This window comes from Triturus cristatus, chromosome 7 (genome assembly GCF_964204655.1).
Source record: "Triturus cristatus chromosome 7, aTriCri1.1, whole genome shotgun sequence".
NCBI classification, from domain to species: Eukaryota; Metazoa; Chordata; class Amphibia; order Caudata; family Salamandridae; genus Triturus; species Triturus cristatus.
Genome location: NC_140590.1, coordinates 172641802 through 172658881, shown reverse-complemented (window position 1 = coordinate 172658881; position 17080 = coordinate 172641802). Strand labels below are relative to the sequence as shown.

Sequence of the window (17080 nt, the reverse complement as noted above, 5' to 3'; positions counted from 1 at the left end):
CAGCTGCCCATGGTGATCCGCTGAGGGGTAAGATCTGGGTTCAATGGATAAATCACAGATTTGGCCGAATTGACTCATAGTCCCAATGCTTCGGTAAATTCTGTAAGTGTGGTCCAGATCGGTGTCAGGTCTGTTGTGATATCTTGCACATATAATAGTCTGCATACAGCGATAAACTATGGGTGGTACCTGCTATGGGATACCCCAGGTCTTCCCCTCCTGGAGAAGGCAGATTGCCAGTGGCTCTACTGCCATGGTGAACATCAGGGGGAAGAGAGGACCCCCCCCGTTTCGTGCCCCTCCCCACCTGGAAGGGGACCAAGACATACCATCCTAGGTGCACTGTGGATTTGAGATTAGAGTATAGTAATTGTATGTATGCTAATAGGGTAGAGCACTGTAAAAAGGTATGGCCATGTGAGGGTATCAAGGGTTTTCTCTAGGTCCAGGATCAGGCAGGCGGCTCTAGGATGTGTGGTGCGTGCACTGTCCTGAACATGGAATACTCTGCGTATGTTCTGTGACGTATTTCTACCTGGGACGAACCCGCATTGGTCTGGATGAATTAGTGTGAGGTGAATTTGGCCATACCAGTCTCCTAGTATTTTTCCCAGGATTCTGAAGTCTGCTGTCAGTAGTGTTATAGGTTTACAAGATGTTAGTAGTGCTGGGTCGTGATTCGGCTTCAGAAATGTCATCAGGAGAGATTCCCTGAAAGAACCTGGGAGTTCACCTCTCTCTAGTGCCTCTCCATACATGTCTGCTAGACGGGGCGCCTGTAGTGAGGAGAAGGTGCTATAATACTCTATTGGTAAGCCATTCATTCCTAGAGCTTTGTTACGTGCCTGGGCTTAGATTTCATGGGTTATGTCAATGGACAAGATCACAAAGGAAGATTTGCTTTTTGTTGAAATTTGGGGTATGGTTAGGGGGTCCAGGAATTATTCCACTGATCTATGGCTGTTCTACGTTGGGTTTGTGTATATACCAGTGTAGTAGTCATGGAAGAATTATAGTATTCTACTTGTGAATGAACTAAATTCCCAGTAGGGCCACGATTTCTGTGATTGGCTTTATGTCTGTGTCCTGCCGGGCCAGCCAGGACCGGAGTGTCCTGGATCTGTCCCCCTCTGTGCGTCGTCACTGTGTATGCTTTGAAACAGCACCTGCGTAAGTCTAGTATGGCTGCTGCATATGCCATTATGGCCCCTGCAACGTGGGTCGAGGATGCTAAGTCTGCATCTGCTGCATTGGTTATGGCCACTAGGTTAGTCTCTGTCTTTGTTAGTGTGTGTTCCAGGGTCCTCCTAACTCCATCGATCTGTCTAATGCATGTTCCCCTGGTGACCACCTTGAATGCATCCCATTCTAACAACTTAGACTATGCTGTGACAGTGTTCATTGTGAAGTAGTCCTGTATGCTATTCCCAATGTTGTGCCTGAATACATGGTCTGCCAGGCATTCTCGTGGTAGTTTCCAGGTGGGAAGTAGGGGGTGGGAAAATTGTCACCTGAGGTTTAGGATGTGTGCATCATGATCAGAGAGAACCAGACCAAGGTAGTCTGAGTGCCGGATCATGGGAACTATTGTTGGGGTGCATAGGAAGCGATCTAGTCCTACCCGTAGATTGTGAGGAATGGAGTGGAAGGAGGAGAGTTTGGTGGCTGGATGTCGATTTCTCCATACGTCCATGAGTGCCCAGTGGGATACTCATGGACTCAGCAATCACTTCTTCCCAATATGGTGTTATCACAGGACAGTACCAGGTCATATGGTAGAAATCCGCCGGAGTCTTCTTACATTGGAAACACTCCTAGTTAGTCAGGAGTCCACCCCAAACAACCTTGCAGGTGTGAGGTATGCACAGTGTAAGTAGTATGTCTGGACATGGTCCAAACTCCTGGGGCCATCAACGTATCACACCAGTCATCACCTTCCTTCGATCCAAGCCAACCCTCCCAATGAGTTCTAAGTGCCACCAGTGTTTCCAGGTTATTGAGAATTAAAATGCGGTAGATTACGGGTACACCTACTTTACCTAATCATTTTGGGTTCGACCTGGCTGAATTCAGGTAGTAGTGTGTCATGAGGGACATATACCCTCAGAGCATGTGACCATTGCAATTACTGGTGAAATTGTGTCCCGGATGTAGTACTTAGAAGGAAGCAATGTGAGTGTCCCTCTACACATCCCCCAGGAGTGTGATGCTGATAGCCTCCCACCGTTTAAATCCGTCCAGGGATGCTTCATCTTTCAGCCAAGTCCCATGCCACAGAGGAGTTTGTTAATTCAGCTTAGGCCACCAGCCCATGTGGTAAAGGGCCACTCTCCACCTCTCAACCACCTGTCGGGTCACTTCAGGAAGCGTGCATGAGATTGCATAACTGTATAGCATCACCATAATATCTGGGAACCCCAACATAGCGAGTTCCAAGTTGTCGGCTGGATCAGACCACCCACTGCTGAGCCAATGGTTAAGGACCAATCAGTGTGGCACCAAAGAGTAAAGGTACAAGTTGAATATAGTCAAGCCACCCTCGTAAGGGACACATTGACAGCTCGTGAGTACTAAGCATGGTCTTGAGTTATGCCATAAGAATTCAGTTGCCCTGAATCCATTTCTCGAAACCAGTGATGGGAGATCATTAGGGGAAAGTTTTGCAGGAGGTAAAGTAATCATGGTAATATCATCATGTTGTAGAGTGCTATCCTCCCCATCACATTATGTGAAAGAGTTTGCCGTTGTTTTTAGCTCACCTTTGACTTTGTGAGTGAGTGGTGTAACGTTGAGAGACCTGGTCACAGGGTCACCTGTATGCCGAGATGCCGAAAACTAAGGCAGTGGATGGGAATTGTTGCTTGCCAGTCTATGCAGTCCTGCAAGGGGGCCTAAGGGAACCAGCACCAAGTTGGTATGAATAACAAGTACCAATGCCTCTGCAATATACCCCAGGAGCTGCATACATCAGGGCTCCCTAAAGGCCGGTCTGCAAGATAGAGGAGGATATTGTCCACATATAATGGGATAAGATCTTCGTGACCAGCCGACCAATGCTAACCTTGCACTTGCGCATCACCCCTTATAATTTGTGCTAGAGGCACGATATCTAGAGCAAAAAGGAAAGGGGTCAGGGCAAACCCTTCAGAGTCCCCCTCCCTATTGGAAAATCATTGGAGACTCCCCCATTAACTTGGACCCGGGCGGTGGGGTTGGAGTATAAAACTCAGACCAGGGCACAGAACTGAGGCTCAAATCTCATTCTGCTCAGCACCTGGGCCAGGTAGCCCCAATCCTCGGTGTCAAAGGCTTTTCCGAAATCTAGTAGAAGTGCGAGATGGGGTGACAGGAGATGACGGTGAGGCAGTGCCACATGAAGGCACCTTAGGCAATGTGTTGTGATCCTGGAAGGCATGAAGCCACATTGGTCTTCCTAAATGAAGGACACGAGTACCTGATGTAAACACAAATACCAGGATAGTAGATAAGATCTTAAATTCTGAGTTAATTAGAGATATATAGAGCGTAAGCGGCACAGGAAACTGAGGGGCCTTCGGTATCACCACTATTGACGCCTGGTCAAGATCTCATTTGAAGGATCCAACCACCATTTAGTTTTTTAGACAGATTTAACAAGTGCGGGGAGATATATCTCTGAATTTACTATAAAATTCAGTGAGATAGCCATTTGGGCCAGGCGTGTTGCCAGTTGCCATTGCAGAAATGGCTTCATTAATCTCTTTCACATTGATTGGTCCCTCTAGATCTTTATGTTTGGTTTTGGAAAGGCTGGGGAAAAGCACCTCATCAAGAAGGGGTCAGGCAACTTCAGCTAGTGGTGGTGGGTTTGCAGTGTAGAGCGAGGAGAAATAATTTGCAAAGCCTTGAGCAATAGCTAGGGAGGCCCAATGGGAGTGTCCATCATCATTGATTACATTGGGTATGACTCTGTTGCTAATGGCCAGAATGCTAACCAATACAATAGTTTCCCGTTCTTGTCTTCCCAGCCATATACCTGGGCCACTGAAGCCCGCCAAATTGTTTTTGCCACTTTGAGTGAGAGGAGTCTAATTTGTTAAGGACCACTGCTAGTTGCCTTGAGAGAGTGTTGTATGAGGTCAGAAATAGATGCGATTCAAGACAAATGGCCCATGGCTCTAGCTGGGGATGACGCATTTTTCCTCCACAGCTTTGTGAAGAATGTTCATGGCATGCCCCGTAATAGTAACTTTACGGGCTGCCCAGAGAATGCCCGCCGACCATACCTACCTGGAATTGAATTGGAAATATTGCATGACTTTGTGCTAACTTGCATAATTGTATGCCTCATTTTGCAAGTGCCACCACATATGGCACCTAGGTGGACATGGCTCACCAATGCAAAGAAGAATCAGGGTGTGATCTGAAATCCCACGTGAAAGGATCACCATATGGGGTACAAAAAGAACATCTGTAGCTAGCATAAGGAGCATGTCAATGCAGCAGTGTGTGATGGGCAGCTGTAGTGTGATATATCGCAGAGACTCAGGATAGTAACCTATTTATGAAGCAACCCTGCTCAATTCTGGCATGTATCGAAGGGTGGGCCAATTGTGTCCATAGAGGGATCAAAGACTGCCTTAAAATCACTCTCTATACTTGTCAGCCCGGGGGAAAGTGTGCTACCACATCAATGAGGTCTCTAGCACAGTGGGAGGAGTGTAGAGGCAAACAAGATTTAGCAGACGTCCCTCCACTAGGCCTGCGATGGCAATGTACCAACCTTGATGGTCGGACCATGTCTGTGGGACATTCATTGGAAAGGCCTACTTTAGGATTATCGTCACTCCCCGGGAACCCCTTTTGTATCCAGTGTATTCCTGACGAGCAAGGAAGGAAAATGTAGTGCCTATCAGGTGGGTCTCATGCAGCAAAATAAACCAAAAGGGGGAGGGAGGGGTAAGTTACAAGTTGGACTCAGTCTCCTGTCAAACGTACAAAAACAAAAAGAGTCAACTTGTGACGGTCCTATAGTCAGTGCCATCAGAGAAAACGATTTGTTTTCTTAAAATAACCCTCACCCACCAAAATGTCCCATGGTGGCATGCTTCTTCGGGTTCTTCCTGCCCCGCTGCGGGATGGAACGTGCTATAACCAACAGAGACGTGGGAGCACTTTTTTGGGTGTTGACTATGTGGGGTTGGGAGTGGAAGGGTAAAAAGGAAGAATGAGTGTTTGTCAGAAAGTACCTGGCTATTTGGATGATAAGCCCTTTAGCTGGTACTACTAAAAATGCGGTCATGGAGATTTACACTATGATGGGTGTTACTGTCTCCCCTGTAGGTAATTATAGTTAGTACCTACTTTCCATTGGAAAAAGGTTTCATTTGACTTGCTCATATCTTAAGCATTGTTTGACAAATTTTCATTACATTGTCCCCAAACAGTGTGCTGGTAAGTTTTATTGTGCATGGAAAGTTTCGGCGTCATCTGCCAAGCGGAGGCTGAGATAAAGGGGAGACAATTACACAATTACAGCATTACACCAAATTTGGCAGAAAAGTAGATTTTGGTCTAGATCGAGCCTAGCGTTGCAGAGCATGCGCTGCTCGCTTTGCGAGGCATGCAGTATTCAGTATAGCTTGGAAGCTTTGTGGAAGCTCCGCCCACTCTCCGCCCATCTTTTTCAATAGTTAAGGTCCTAAATGCTGCCTTCCGATTGGTTTTAGGCCTGTTAGTTCATCCTCATGACTGCCATGTCATCATTCCATGGCTACTGGCCCTTTTACTGTTGTGTGTGGTATAATTAAACCTACTTATAAAACTTTATCAACCCACACAAAGCACTCTCTAATCTGTACCCACTCTCCTGTATGCCGTGTCCTCTAACCTCAACTCAGAGCATGCATGGGGGGCACACCCCGTGCCCCCCCCCAAATACCCACCTCCCTCTCCCTGTTCTATTTCCTTTATTTCCCCTTGTGATGTCACCCCAGGTATTTTGAAGGGCTGGGCTGGACGATCTAGAGTATAAAAGGAATCTTTGTCTCCTCTGCTCTTACACTGGTCCTGAGAACCAGAAGTTCTTGACTGCAGTTTCTGCTTGCAAATTCCCTTCCTAGCGAAGTTTTAGGAGTTGTAATTTAGGGGAGGGCTGCTCTGCTCTGCTCAAGTCAAGCACTGTAAACACCTTGTAGCGCAGATATATTCCATTTGAAATGCCGGCCACAATCTTCACGTGCCAAGTGTCATGTTTGTGACATCGTCAAAGGTGAAAAAGGCCCGATCTGATCCTCTAATGCGGATTTATCCACAGCGCGGCATGTGCTGCAGGTCAGTGCACGAGTGCTTAGCATTGGCGCTAACACTTGGGCCTAACACGGCCCTTGGTCCAATAGCACCCTGGGCGGAAAGAAATCTGACGCCCTCACCACTGCTTGTGAATACAATGAGCAGCAGCTGTTTTCACAGACAGCCCTTGGCTAGCAGTTTCAAGGCAGTGACTGGCCTCTGAACACACAGCTCTGCACCTCCGAAGCTCACCTGAATCACCCCCCCTCTGTCAGGCTGTTTCAAAGTTGTTTGGAGGGGAGGGGGTGTTGATTGTTATCCGCACATGGTGAGGTATAGATGGCCTGGCAAGGTAGGACGTAGGAGGGGTTGATAGTGTAATAAACAAGCATTGGCATGGCCAATTGGTCTTGCAGTTTGTACCTTATAAGTTTTAGCTATGCAGGATATTATCCTGGGTGTTGTGCCGCCAGGGTTTGAAGGGGTACACAACAAATAAGCACACTGGTGAACACATGCACAGATGTCCATTAGCACACGCGGGTAGACAAAGACATACTTGCACAGTTTAACATCCACAGGCAGAAAGAATACATACAGAAACACACATCAAACATACCCCATACAGCTCCTCCCATGTACACAGATACACAGATACCCATGGATATGCACCTTTCCACTCATACTGTGCACGCACACACACTCACACAAGTTGGATTTTCAAGCTCCGGATCCTCCCATCCCTTGCTAAAATTATGTCTCTAAAGAAAAAAAAAGGGGAAGCAGCTTCACCTATTTTAAGGTGCCCACAGCAGAGGCAAACTTGGAAATCTGGAAATTGGGCGACCTCTTATCGGTTGTAAGGCAGGGGCAGCTCTGACACAGCCCTGTTGGCTCGCACTGATGGGTGGCTGACTCGAACCCAGCCCAATCAGCCTTTCTTCTGCATCAATATTTTGCAAACTCTCCACTTTTCCCTCCATATTAGCCTCTTAAGAACATGCAACAGAACTGACACCAGCATTACCTACCTTCCAGAGGCACCATATCACAAAATTACTAGGTTACTGTACTGGCCATTCTCCCATCAAACATCTGACTGACCCAGCCCCAGCCCTACCACCTGTCACAGGAACCATGTCACAAAATAACTAGGTTACTGAAGTATAAGGGGGACTGCAGGCTAAATGTGCCAGCCCTGGAGATGCAAAAGTTGAATCCAAAGTGTGAGTGATTTGAAAACCAGGCAGACCAGACAAACCCAAGTATTTTTTAAAGTAAGTAAAACCCGGGGCTGCACACTTAGTTGCAAATTACACGAGTTGCCCTGCTTGGTGGTCACAGTGCTTTCAGTGTCTCAAAGGACGTCCAGTAGAGAAGTGGAGCATTCTTAACTGTGGGTTCTAATGCTGTTCTCCGTTCTTGTGGTTGCTTCCAGTCTGGTGTCTGTGCCTTCTAATCCTTCATGTGAATGTTCATTAGTTCCAGCTGGCCATGCCGAAGAGATCACTTGTACACGGCCCTGATTTTATATTAAAAAGAGGTAATATTTCTCTCCATGTGTTCCCATACCAGGCGTGTCACGCAGTTTGGTGCTTACTTTCCCTCCATGTTAAAGAACAGTAGATGTTTCAGCACCCAGGCTACTTTGCTGCATAGCTAAATACATATAAGATCCCAAAGGCGAGACCGATTGCATTGCAAATGCTTGTTTCTATTTGGCGTTAATCTGTTCAGTAGGTTAGGAGATAATAAGAAATTCCACATTTTTCTATCTAGGGTTGCAAGGTATTTGTGACTATTTCGTGAGGAATCATGAATACCCATACTAACAAGAATACTGTGAGTGGCTGGCCGCAACCTGTGTAGAAAGTTGCTGCCGCCATTTTAATTAACGGGACGGAGTCACCGTGGGCTGAAAGTACACATTGAAAGAGATATAAGTGCTCATCGTAGAGATTACCTGACCCCACGGGTCGAATGTAGGGTTGTTTGGGTGTCCGTTATGCGTACAGTTTTTTCCATGTGCGATATTCGATAATTCATCATGCCGCTCAGCACGGCCCCCTTGTGTAAATTTGCGACATATTTTCATAATATTGCTGAAAATAATACATTCTCAGACTCATTCAGACACTAATACATTTACTCACAGATGCACTCACAGTCTCTTATATCCACTCACAGACCCACTCAGAGGCTAGCACACGCATTCACAGACTCACTCAGACACTCATGCACCCTCTCACAGACCCACTCAGAGACTCACATGCCCAGTCACAGACCCACTCAAAGAGTCACACACCCAGTCACAACCTACTCAGAGACTCAAGCATCCGCTCACACATCCACAAAAAGATTTATGCACCCACTCCTACATCTACTCATAGTCTAACGCATCCACTCAGAGACCCACTCATTCACCCAGACGCACTCACAGAACCTTTTAAACACTAACAAATCCACCCATAGACACAGTCAAACACCCACTCACAGGCCAATTCAGATACTCATGCACCCATTCAAAGACCCACTCAGAGACTCACACATCCACACACAGACCTGCTTAAAGACTCAGACACCCACTCACAGATCATTCAGACACTGACACACCAAGTCACAGACCCACTAAGACTCATGTACCCACTCACAGACCTATTCAGAGACTCATATAACTTCTCACTGACCAACTCAGAGACTAATGCACCCACTCACATACCCACTCAGACATTCAGCCATCCATTCCAGACCTACTCAGAGACTCACACACCCACTCACAGAGCTACTCAGACACTCATGCCCTCACTCACACACCAAATCACACACCCACACAACCACTCACACACCACTCAAACCCATACAACCACTCACACACCCATGCACACACTCACAAAACCACTCAAACAACACACTGACAGACCCATACAGCCACTGATACAACCATTCACTGACTAATACAGCCATTAACACACACACTCTCAAAGGTTACAAGTTACAGTTCGAAAATAACTTTAAAAATCCTTAGAAATTCACTAAATAAACCAAAGGGAAGTTATAGTTGGAAATAAAAAACAAATGTTTACAGGGACGTTATAGTTAGGCTCAGATTTAATTTATACAAAACCAGTCAAATTCAGCACATATTTTTGAGCGAGCTAAATATAACTTATGCCCCCGCAATGCACTGCCTATGTTATGTTATGTTATCAAAAACTTATAAAAGCGCACGTTCACCAAAAGGTTTCATCATGGCGCTAAACTTGGGTCATGTTACGGCGCAGGGATTCAGGCATAAGCTTGCTCAAACAGCCAAGCTTTGAGCGCCTTTCTGAATCCCAACAGATCATTGCACATCCTGATTGCTAGAGGCAAAGCGTTCCAAAATTTAGGGGGCGAGGTAGGAGAACCTACACCCTCCTTGACGTTTGCGTTTAAAGGTAGGGATAGTCAATATGACCTCAGATATTACATAACTCATGACATGGTCAGTGACATCACTGATTGCATTACTGATGACATCTCAAATGACATCACTGTTGACAACAGCATCCAGTGAGTGTATTTTGTAAACATTTATGAGACTTAAACATATACACTAAGGCACTGAATAAGTTAAATTACATTTCTTTATGTACTACTAAGAAGTGATCCACTTTCAAACATATGTCATCTGAGAGGTTGTGTGACTGTCCGCCTCTGTGTGTGAGTGGCTGTATGGGTGAATAAGTGTGTGATGAGTGTGACTAGCTGTATGGGTGAATGAGTGACTTTGGGAGTGGCTATATTGGTGAATGACTGTGTGTGTGAGTGGCTGTATGGATGAGTAAACTGCTGTGTGAGTTGCTGTATGGGTGGGTGAGTGGCTGTTTGAGTGGCTGTTTGGGTGACTGAGTGGCTGTGTGAGTGGCTGTATAAGAGATTGACTGAGTGAATATGTGGCTGTATAGGTGAGTGAGTGGCTGTTTGTGTGGGTGTTTGGTTAACTGAGTATTTATAGGGGTGGCAGTTTTGGAGAGTGAGTGTGTGAGTGGTTGTATGGGAGATTGAAGGGCTCTATTGAAAGGCTGTATGGGTGAGTGGGGGTGTGAGTGGCTGTATGGATAAATAAGTGGGTACGTGAGTAGCTGTATAGGTAAGTGAGTGGCTGTATAAGTGACTGTATAAGTAAGTGAGTGTTAGACCTGTCATCTTTTAGCGTGGTTACCCCTGACTTTTTTGCCTCTACCTCCTGTATTATGCTGGATGTCGTTTTTACTGGTATAGATGCTTTGGGCACTTTGCCACTGCTGATCAGTGTCAAAGTGCAAGTGCTCCCTAGGGAAATTGTGATATAATTGGCTATACATGTTTAGCATATTTGTTCTACCTGCAAGGCCCCAGTAAAGTGCACTGAGAGTGCCAGGGCTGGTTGTACAAATGCTACTAGTGGGCTGCAGCACTGATTGTGCCACACACAGGAGTAGCGCTAAAATGATGTCTTAGGTCTGCTTGCAGTGCCCATGTGCAGTCCAGGACTGTCATGTCGACCTGGCCAGTGCAACCACTGACCAGGCCTTATCCTTCCCTTTCTGTACATGTAAGGCATCCCTATGGTGGCCCTAGGTACCCCCCTGGGCTGGGTGCAGTGTATCTGAAAGGTAGGGCATGTACTGAGGTGTGTAACATGCCCTGGTAGTGAATTACAGCCATTGTCGTTTTTCACTGCTGAGAGGCTATCTTGCCCATAGGACAGAATGGGGGAGGCTGTTTACATGCCTATCTTCCCCTAACGGCAAGATAGAAAATCCAAGTTTGGTATCTATGTGTTCAGAATTTAATTATACATCTTTTTAGAAAGATGCTTTTTAAATTCACTGTGTGAGAATAGCACTTTTTAGAAAGTAGCTATTCTCCTGTTTAACCTTCCTGTGTGCCTGTGTGCAGATTGGCTGACTGGTGTCATGTGATGGGCTAGGTGGCTCCAGGAGTCTGGATGAGTCAGCAGCAGGGTGAATAGGGAGATCTGCTCTAGATGGGTGGGAGGAGTAGCCCCTGGGTTTTGAATAGGGCTGCCTCTGCCAGCACAATGCCGGCTCCACCCCCTGCTGGCCAGGCTGAGGACTCTGCCTCTGCCAGCACAAAGAAGGCTTCACCTCCTGCTGGGCGTCCAACAACCCTGCCCCTCACTCTGAAAGGAACCAGGTGCTCCAGGGCAGAGCACACCCCGGAACCGGTTTGAGCAGGGGAATCCCCCCACTGGAACAAAGAGAGACAAAGACTTGGAGGGGTATAAGAAGAGGACCCCAGACACCTAAACTTTAGATCACTGTGGAACTAAGAAGGAACCTCTGCCAAGGAGAAAGCTGGAAGGAACTGAAGAGGAGAAGACTGCCTGCTTGCTGTTTTGCTTTGCTGCCAAGGAGAGGGGAAGGACTCTGCTGTGTCCCCTTCTTTAAATTCTGGTCTCCAAGGGCCTGAGGAGAGCTGGCTCCCTGTTATTAAGTCCCAGGAACCCAAGGACTTCACCACCAGCTCCCCTGGAACTCTGCTGAGGGAGTTCTGACCTGCCTTGGAGTGCTTGCTTAGTCTTGGGGCCTCAGGAGGTTGTTTTGCTGTGTTTTGGAGCTGGAAAGCAGAAAGTGTGAACAAGAGTAACTGATACCCATTGCATCATCCGTTTGAGGGTCGCATCATCCGGTTGCGAGTCGCAAGATCGAGAGTGCGAGAAGAATTTCATCGCGGGCGTCATCGCAGCACCCGGAGTCCCCGCATCGCCGAGTGCGTCGAGCATCGTCCCGGTGCGTGAAGATTCCTGATACGGCGAAGGTCGTCGCAGAACCTGTTTGCGGGCCGCACCACTGCCGGTGCGTGAAAGTATCCAGTCGCTGCGTGCGTCGACGCAGAGTCCCGTCCCGTGGCGCATCGAGGGTTGCGGCGCCAGAAGTCAATGCCGCGCATCACGCCCCATCGAAGAGCGTCGCACCGTACCTGTGCGTGAAGCTTCCCCCTAAGAAACCTACGCAATGAAAGCCAAAGTCATCGCATCCTCCCCCTACAGATCGGAGCCGGCGCATCCAGCTCTGCTGCGTGAAGCAGGGCTGCTGCAAAGACTCCCCAAGGTCTCAGGAGTATCGCATCGCCTTTGCCATCTTCATTGTTATAGCTTTTGGGAACCTTAGCGCAACTATAGGTACTGTTGGGCACGAGAGTGTCGCATTTTGTGCATTAGGAGTCGCATTGTGCAGGACACTGATTTTTACATCCTGGAGTACTTTCTACAAACTCTTGAACTATCTTTAAAGTAACCTTTTTAATTGTATGTTGGTTTTTCTGTAGTATTTGGTCTTGTGAAGTTTTTAGTAAAGATACCTTATTTTTCTAAAACTGGTGTAGAGTAAATCTGTGGTGTTTTCACTGTGTTACTGTGAGTGTTGGTACAAATACTTTACACATTGCCTTTGATAGCCTAGACTACTCAGGCCAAGCTAACTAGAGGTTGAGCAGGGGTTAACTTAACAGTGTATCCCCCTTTCCCTGACTAGAAGCAAGGGTCCCTACTTGGACAGTGGTACCTACCCTGCCAACTAGAGACCCCCAGATCTAACAGTGAGTGGCTGTGTGAGGGGCTGCATGGGTGAGTGAACTGGTGTGTGAGTGACTCTATGGATGAGTGAGTGGATTTGTAAGCAGTTGTGTGTATAAGTGGTTGTTTGTGTCGTGTGAGTGGGTGTGAGGCTCTAGATGATGTAATCAGTGATGTCATAAGCAGTACACTGTGGAGACATAAGTTATAGTTAGTTTAGGTAAATATAACTGCTGAATTTCGAAGGCTCTGTATGGGTGAAATCTGAGCCTAACATATATATCTATTCACTGAAAAAAAAAACAAAGGTTACAGGGACGTTATTCTTATGCTCAGATTTCACTCTCACAAAACCAGTGAAGCTCAGCAGTTATAGTTACCTGAGCTAATAATAACTTACACCCCTGCTGTCTATGACCTCACATATTGTGCACTGCTTATGACCTCACATATTACATCACTGACATGATCAGTGACATCAGTGATGACATCACAGATGACATCATCAAGTGAGTGTAAGTTGTTATGAATGCAAAACATATATACTAAGCTACTACAAAGGTTACATTACTATACTAGTTGTGCTACTAGTGAGAGATACTACTTCTAACATTAATTATGTGAGTGGCTATGTGACTGTACTCTTCTGTGTATGGGTGTGTAAGTGGCTGTATGGGTGTGTAAGTGGGTGTGTGAATAGCTGTGTAACTGAGTGAGATGCTGCCTGAGTGGCTGTATTAGTAAGTGTGTGGGTGTCAGTGGCTGTATGGGTGAATGAGTGGCAGTGTGAGTGGCTCTATGACTCTAGTGACTTTATGGGTGAGTTAGTGGGTGTTTCAAGGGATGTATGAGTGAGTGGGTTGATGTGTGAGTGGCTGAAATGAAACCAAAGATTATAATGACGGTCCACTTAAGTTTTCACATAATACTTTATTTCACGTTTTAAAAAACCTGTTATCGTTAGGTAATATTATCTGTTAGAAATGGGTGTCTCTAGTTGGCAGAGATAGGTACCTTTGTCCAAATAAGGACCCTTGCTACTAGTCAGGGTAAGGGGATACACTTCTAAAATAACCCCTGCTCACCCCCTTGGTAGCTTGGCACGAGCAGACAGGCTTATCTCTGAGGCAGTGTGTAAAGCATTTGTGAACGCATACAGTGATACAGTGAAAACACTACAAATGGAAACCACACCAGTTTAGAAAAATAAGTAATCTTTATATAAACCCAAAACAAGGCCAAGCAACAAAAATCCACAATACAGTAATAAAAATATGACTTTCAGATGCTAGAAATAGTTCAGTTCAAAGCAAATTGCAGATGCGACACTTTTCTCACAAAGTACCTGGGATGCGTCACGCTAGCAAACAAGACGGGCCGCAGGGAAGGTGATGCGTCGGTTCCTTACATTGAGGAAAGGTGATGCGTCGGTGCCTTGCTTCATGTGAGGTGATGCATTGGTTCCTTACCGAAGAGGAGGTGATGCATTGGTTACTTGTATTGTTTTGTATTGTATATGGGCTTATATAGCGCCCTATCACCCTACGGGTATCCTGGCGCTCTGACAAAACAGTTGGTAAATTATGCCGATGAGGAGTATGCAGCGACGGAGGCGATCAGGCTACTGGGAAGAGCCAGGTCTTAAGACTCTTTCTAAATTCCATTAAGGAGTCAAGCTGTCTGATCCTTGGAGGGAGCTCGTTCCACAACCGCGCACCTGCCACACTAAATGCCCTCCCACCCATCCTGACACGTTTGAATCTGGGTTGTGCCAGCAGATTGGCGTTAGAGGAACGCAGCTGTCTCGGGGGGAGATAACGTGAAAATCTCTCCTGCAGGGGAATCGGGCCCATCCCGTGTGCTGCTTTGTGGATCAGGCAGAGAGATTTAAAAAGGATCCTTTCTCTGACTGGCAGCCTGTGGAGCTCACGCAGCGCCTGAGTGGAAGAGGAATCGCGTTTGCGGTTTAGCGTCAACTTTGCTGCAGCCGACTGAACTCTCTGTAATCCCAGCAAAATATACTGGGGGGCGCCCAGATAAAGAGAGTTACAGTAGTCCAATCTGCTGAGTACTGTGCTCCTTACAATCAAGGCACGCATCTCCACTGGCAAGAACGGAAGAATCCTGCGGAGAACTCGTATTAGTCCGAAGCACACACTGGCTGTCTTGTTCGCCTGCGTGTTCAATTGCAGGTTATTGTCGAACAAGACGCCGAGATTACGGATGGTATTTGCTGGAACCAGCTGAGCCTCATCTGGAGCAAGCCTAAACTCCAACTGCAGACGGTGAGTCTGGTATAATGGTGAATAGAACAGCACCTCGGTCTTGTCTCCATTAAACTGCAGGGAGTTACGCCGCAGCCAATCTGTTGTCAGACTCATGCAGTTTTGAAATTGCTCCAGAGAAACCGCCTGTTTTCCTTCCATCGAAAATACCAGTTGTGTGTCATCAGCATAGTTTACCAGCTCAACCCCAAACGCCTTAATAATTGCAAATAATGGTTGCAAGTAAATGTTGAAGAGAATGGGGCTGATGCTGGAACCCTGTCGTACTCCGTAGGCTACGTGGGATTTCTCAGACGTAAACGACCCCAGCATCACCACCTGCTGTCTCCCTGCCAGATAAGAGCGGATCCACTGCAATGCTCGACCCTCTACACCTAGTTCCTCCAGTCGTGCCAACAAGATGGGGTGACTCACCGTGTCGAATGCGGCTGACATGTCCAGGAGCATTAAAATTGCGGTGCTCCCGTTGTCAGCAGTATTCGCATATTATCCAGCATCGTAACCAGGGCCGACTCCGCCCCATGACCAGGGCGGAAGCCGAACTGGTCCATGTCTAGTAGGTGATGCTCTTCTAGAAATTCCGAAAGAGCTCTACTCACGACCCTTTCCAGGGCTTGATTGGGAAAGGAAGGAGGGAGATGGGCCGAAAGTTAGCCGGATTGGTTGGGTCTAGAGAGGGCTTCTTGATAAGAGGGGACACCACAGCTTGCTTCCAGCTATCTGGAACCAACCCTACTTCCAATGATTGGTTGCAGATCTGAAGCAACCAGGGAAAGGTGAGATGACCATAGGTCTTCCACATTTTCTGGGGCATAGGGTCAAAGGGTGAGCCGGAGGAGATACTGCTGACCAGAAAATCGAAAGCAGAGGTCGACATAATGGGGAAAGAGACCAAAGAGTGTTGGCGGTACAGAGTCCCCTTGGATGTCTTTTTATCAGGATTCTGGGTTGACGCATCATTATCCTTAAAGCGATCGACAATCTTGGCCACTTTGTCTTTAAAATGAGTGGCGATCTCGTCGCACAACTTTTGTGAAGCTTCTACTCTGGTCTCCAGGCAGGATGGAGCTGAGATGGTTCTTGCGATTCTGAAAAGCTCCGTAATTCTGTTTGGGGCTTGCAAGATGGATTGAGCATAGAAATTAGCCTTACTTCCCAGGATGCACGACTTGTACCTCCTCAGTGTTATTTTAAAGGTGGCCCTATCCCTATCCAGATAGCTCTTCCTCCATGTTCTTTCTGCCTTCTTACATTGTAGTCTTAGTTGCCTCAGATCTTCCGTGTACCAAGGCGCTGATATTTTATTTCTAACTTGCAGTTTTTTATAGGGATCACTTCGTCTAATGCAGCTGTGACTTACTTCTGGTAGGTATTATAATTATCCTCCACTGTACATGAGCTCTGAAAAGGGCTCACCGAGGGCGTTGGCAGGAGAGCACCTGTCCTTGCTAATTTGGACCAGTTTCTCCCTTTCCGATACTGCACGGCGGTGTTAACTTGGGCGGGGGGGAAAACTGACCGTACTGTAAAATGAAGTAGGTAGTGGTCCGTCCATATTTGAGGGGAGATATATAGGAGTTCCACCCTTGACTCATTTGCAAATAAAAGGTCAAGGATATGTCCTCCCCGGTGAGTCGGGGAGGTAGCTAGTTGTTGGAGACCCAGCGTTTGACAGGTGTCATTCAAATCTCTCAGCTGATTTTTCGAACTAGCATTCTCCCACCAATTAAAATCTCCCAGAATGACCATGTTGGAGTGAGATAGGGATAAGTTAGTGATGGGGTTTAGGAGGGGCTGTTGTGCAGTATTACTCCCCGGAGGACGATAACACAGCAAGCCTGTGAGGAGATTACCTCTAGCTTCCTGAAGCGCAAAGCCCATCAGTTCGATTCCCTCTAGTTTGTCCACATGCAGCAGAGTGAAATTGAGGTCCTCCCTAAAAATCACCCCTACCCCTCCTCCC

General features: G+C 46.9%; 1 protein-coding gene across 1 annotated transcript in view; it reads right to left on the bottom strand.

Annotated features, from left to right (window-relative positions):
- Positions 1 to 17080, bottom strand: part of LOC146809147 (IgGFc-binding protein-like) — a 175553-nt gene that overhangs the window by 146286 nt on the left and 12187 nt on the right. The gene's annotated exons all lie outside the window — the stretch shown is intronic.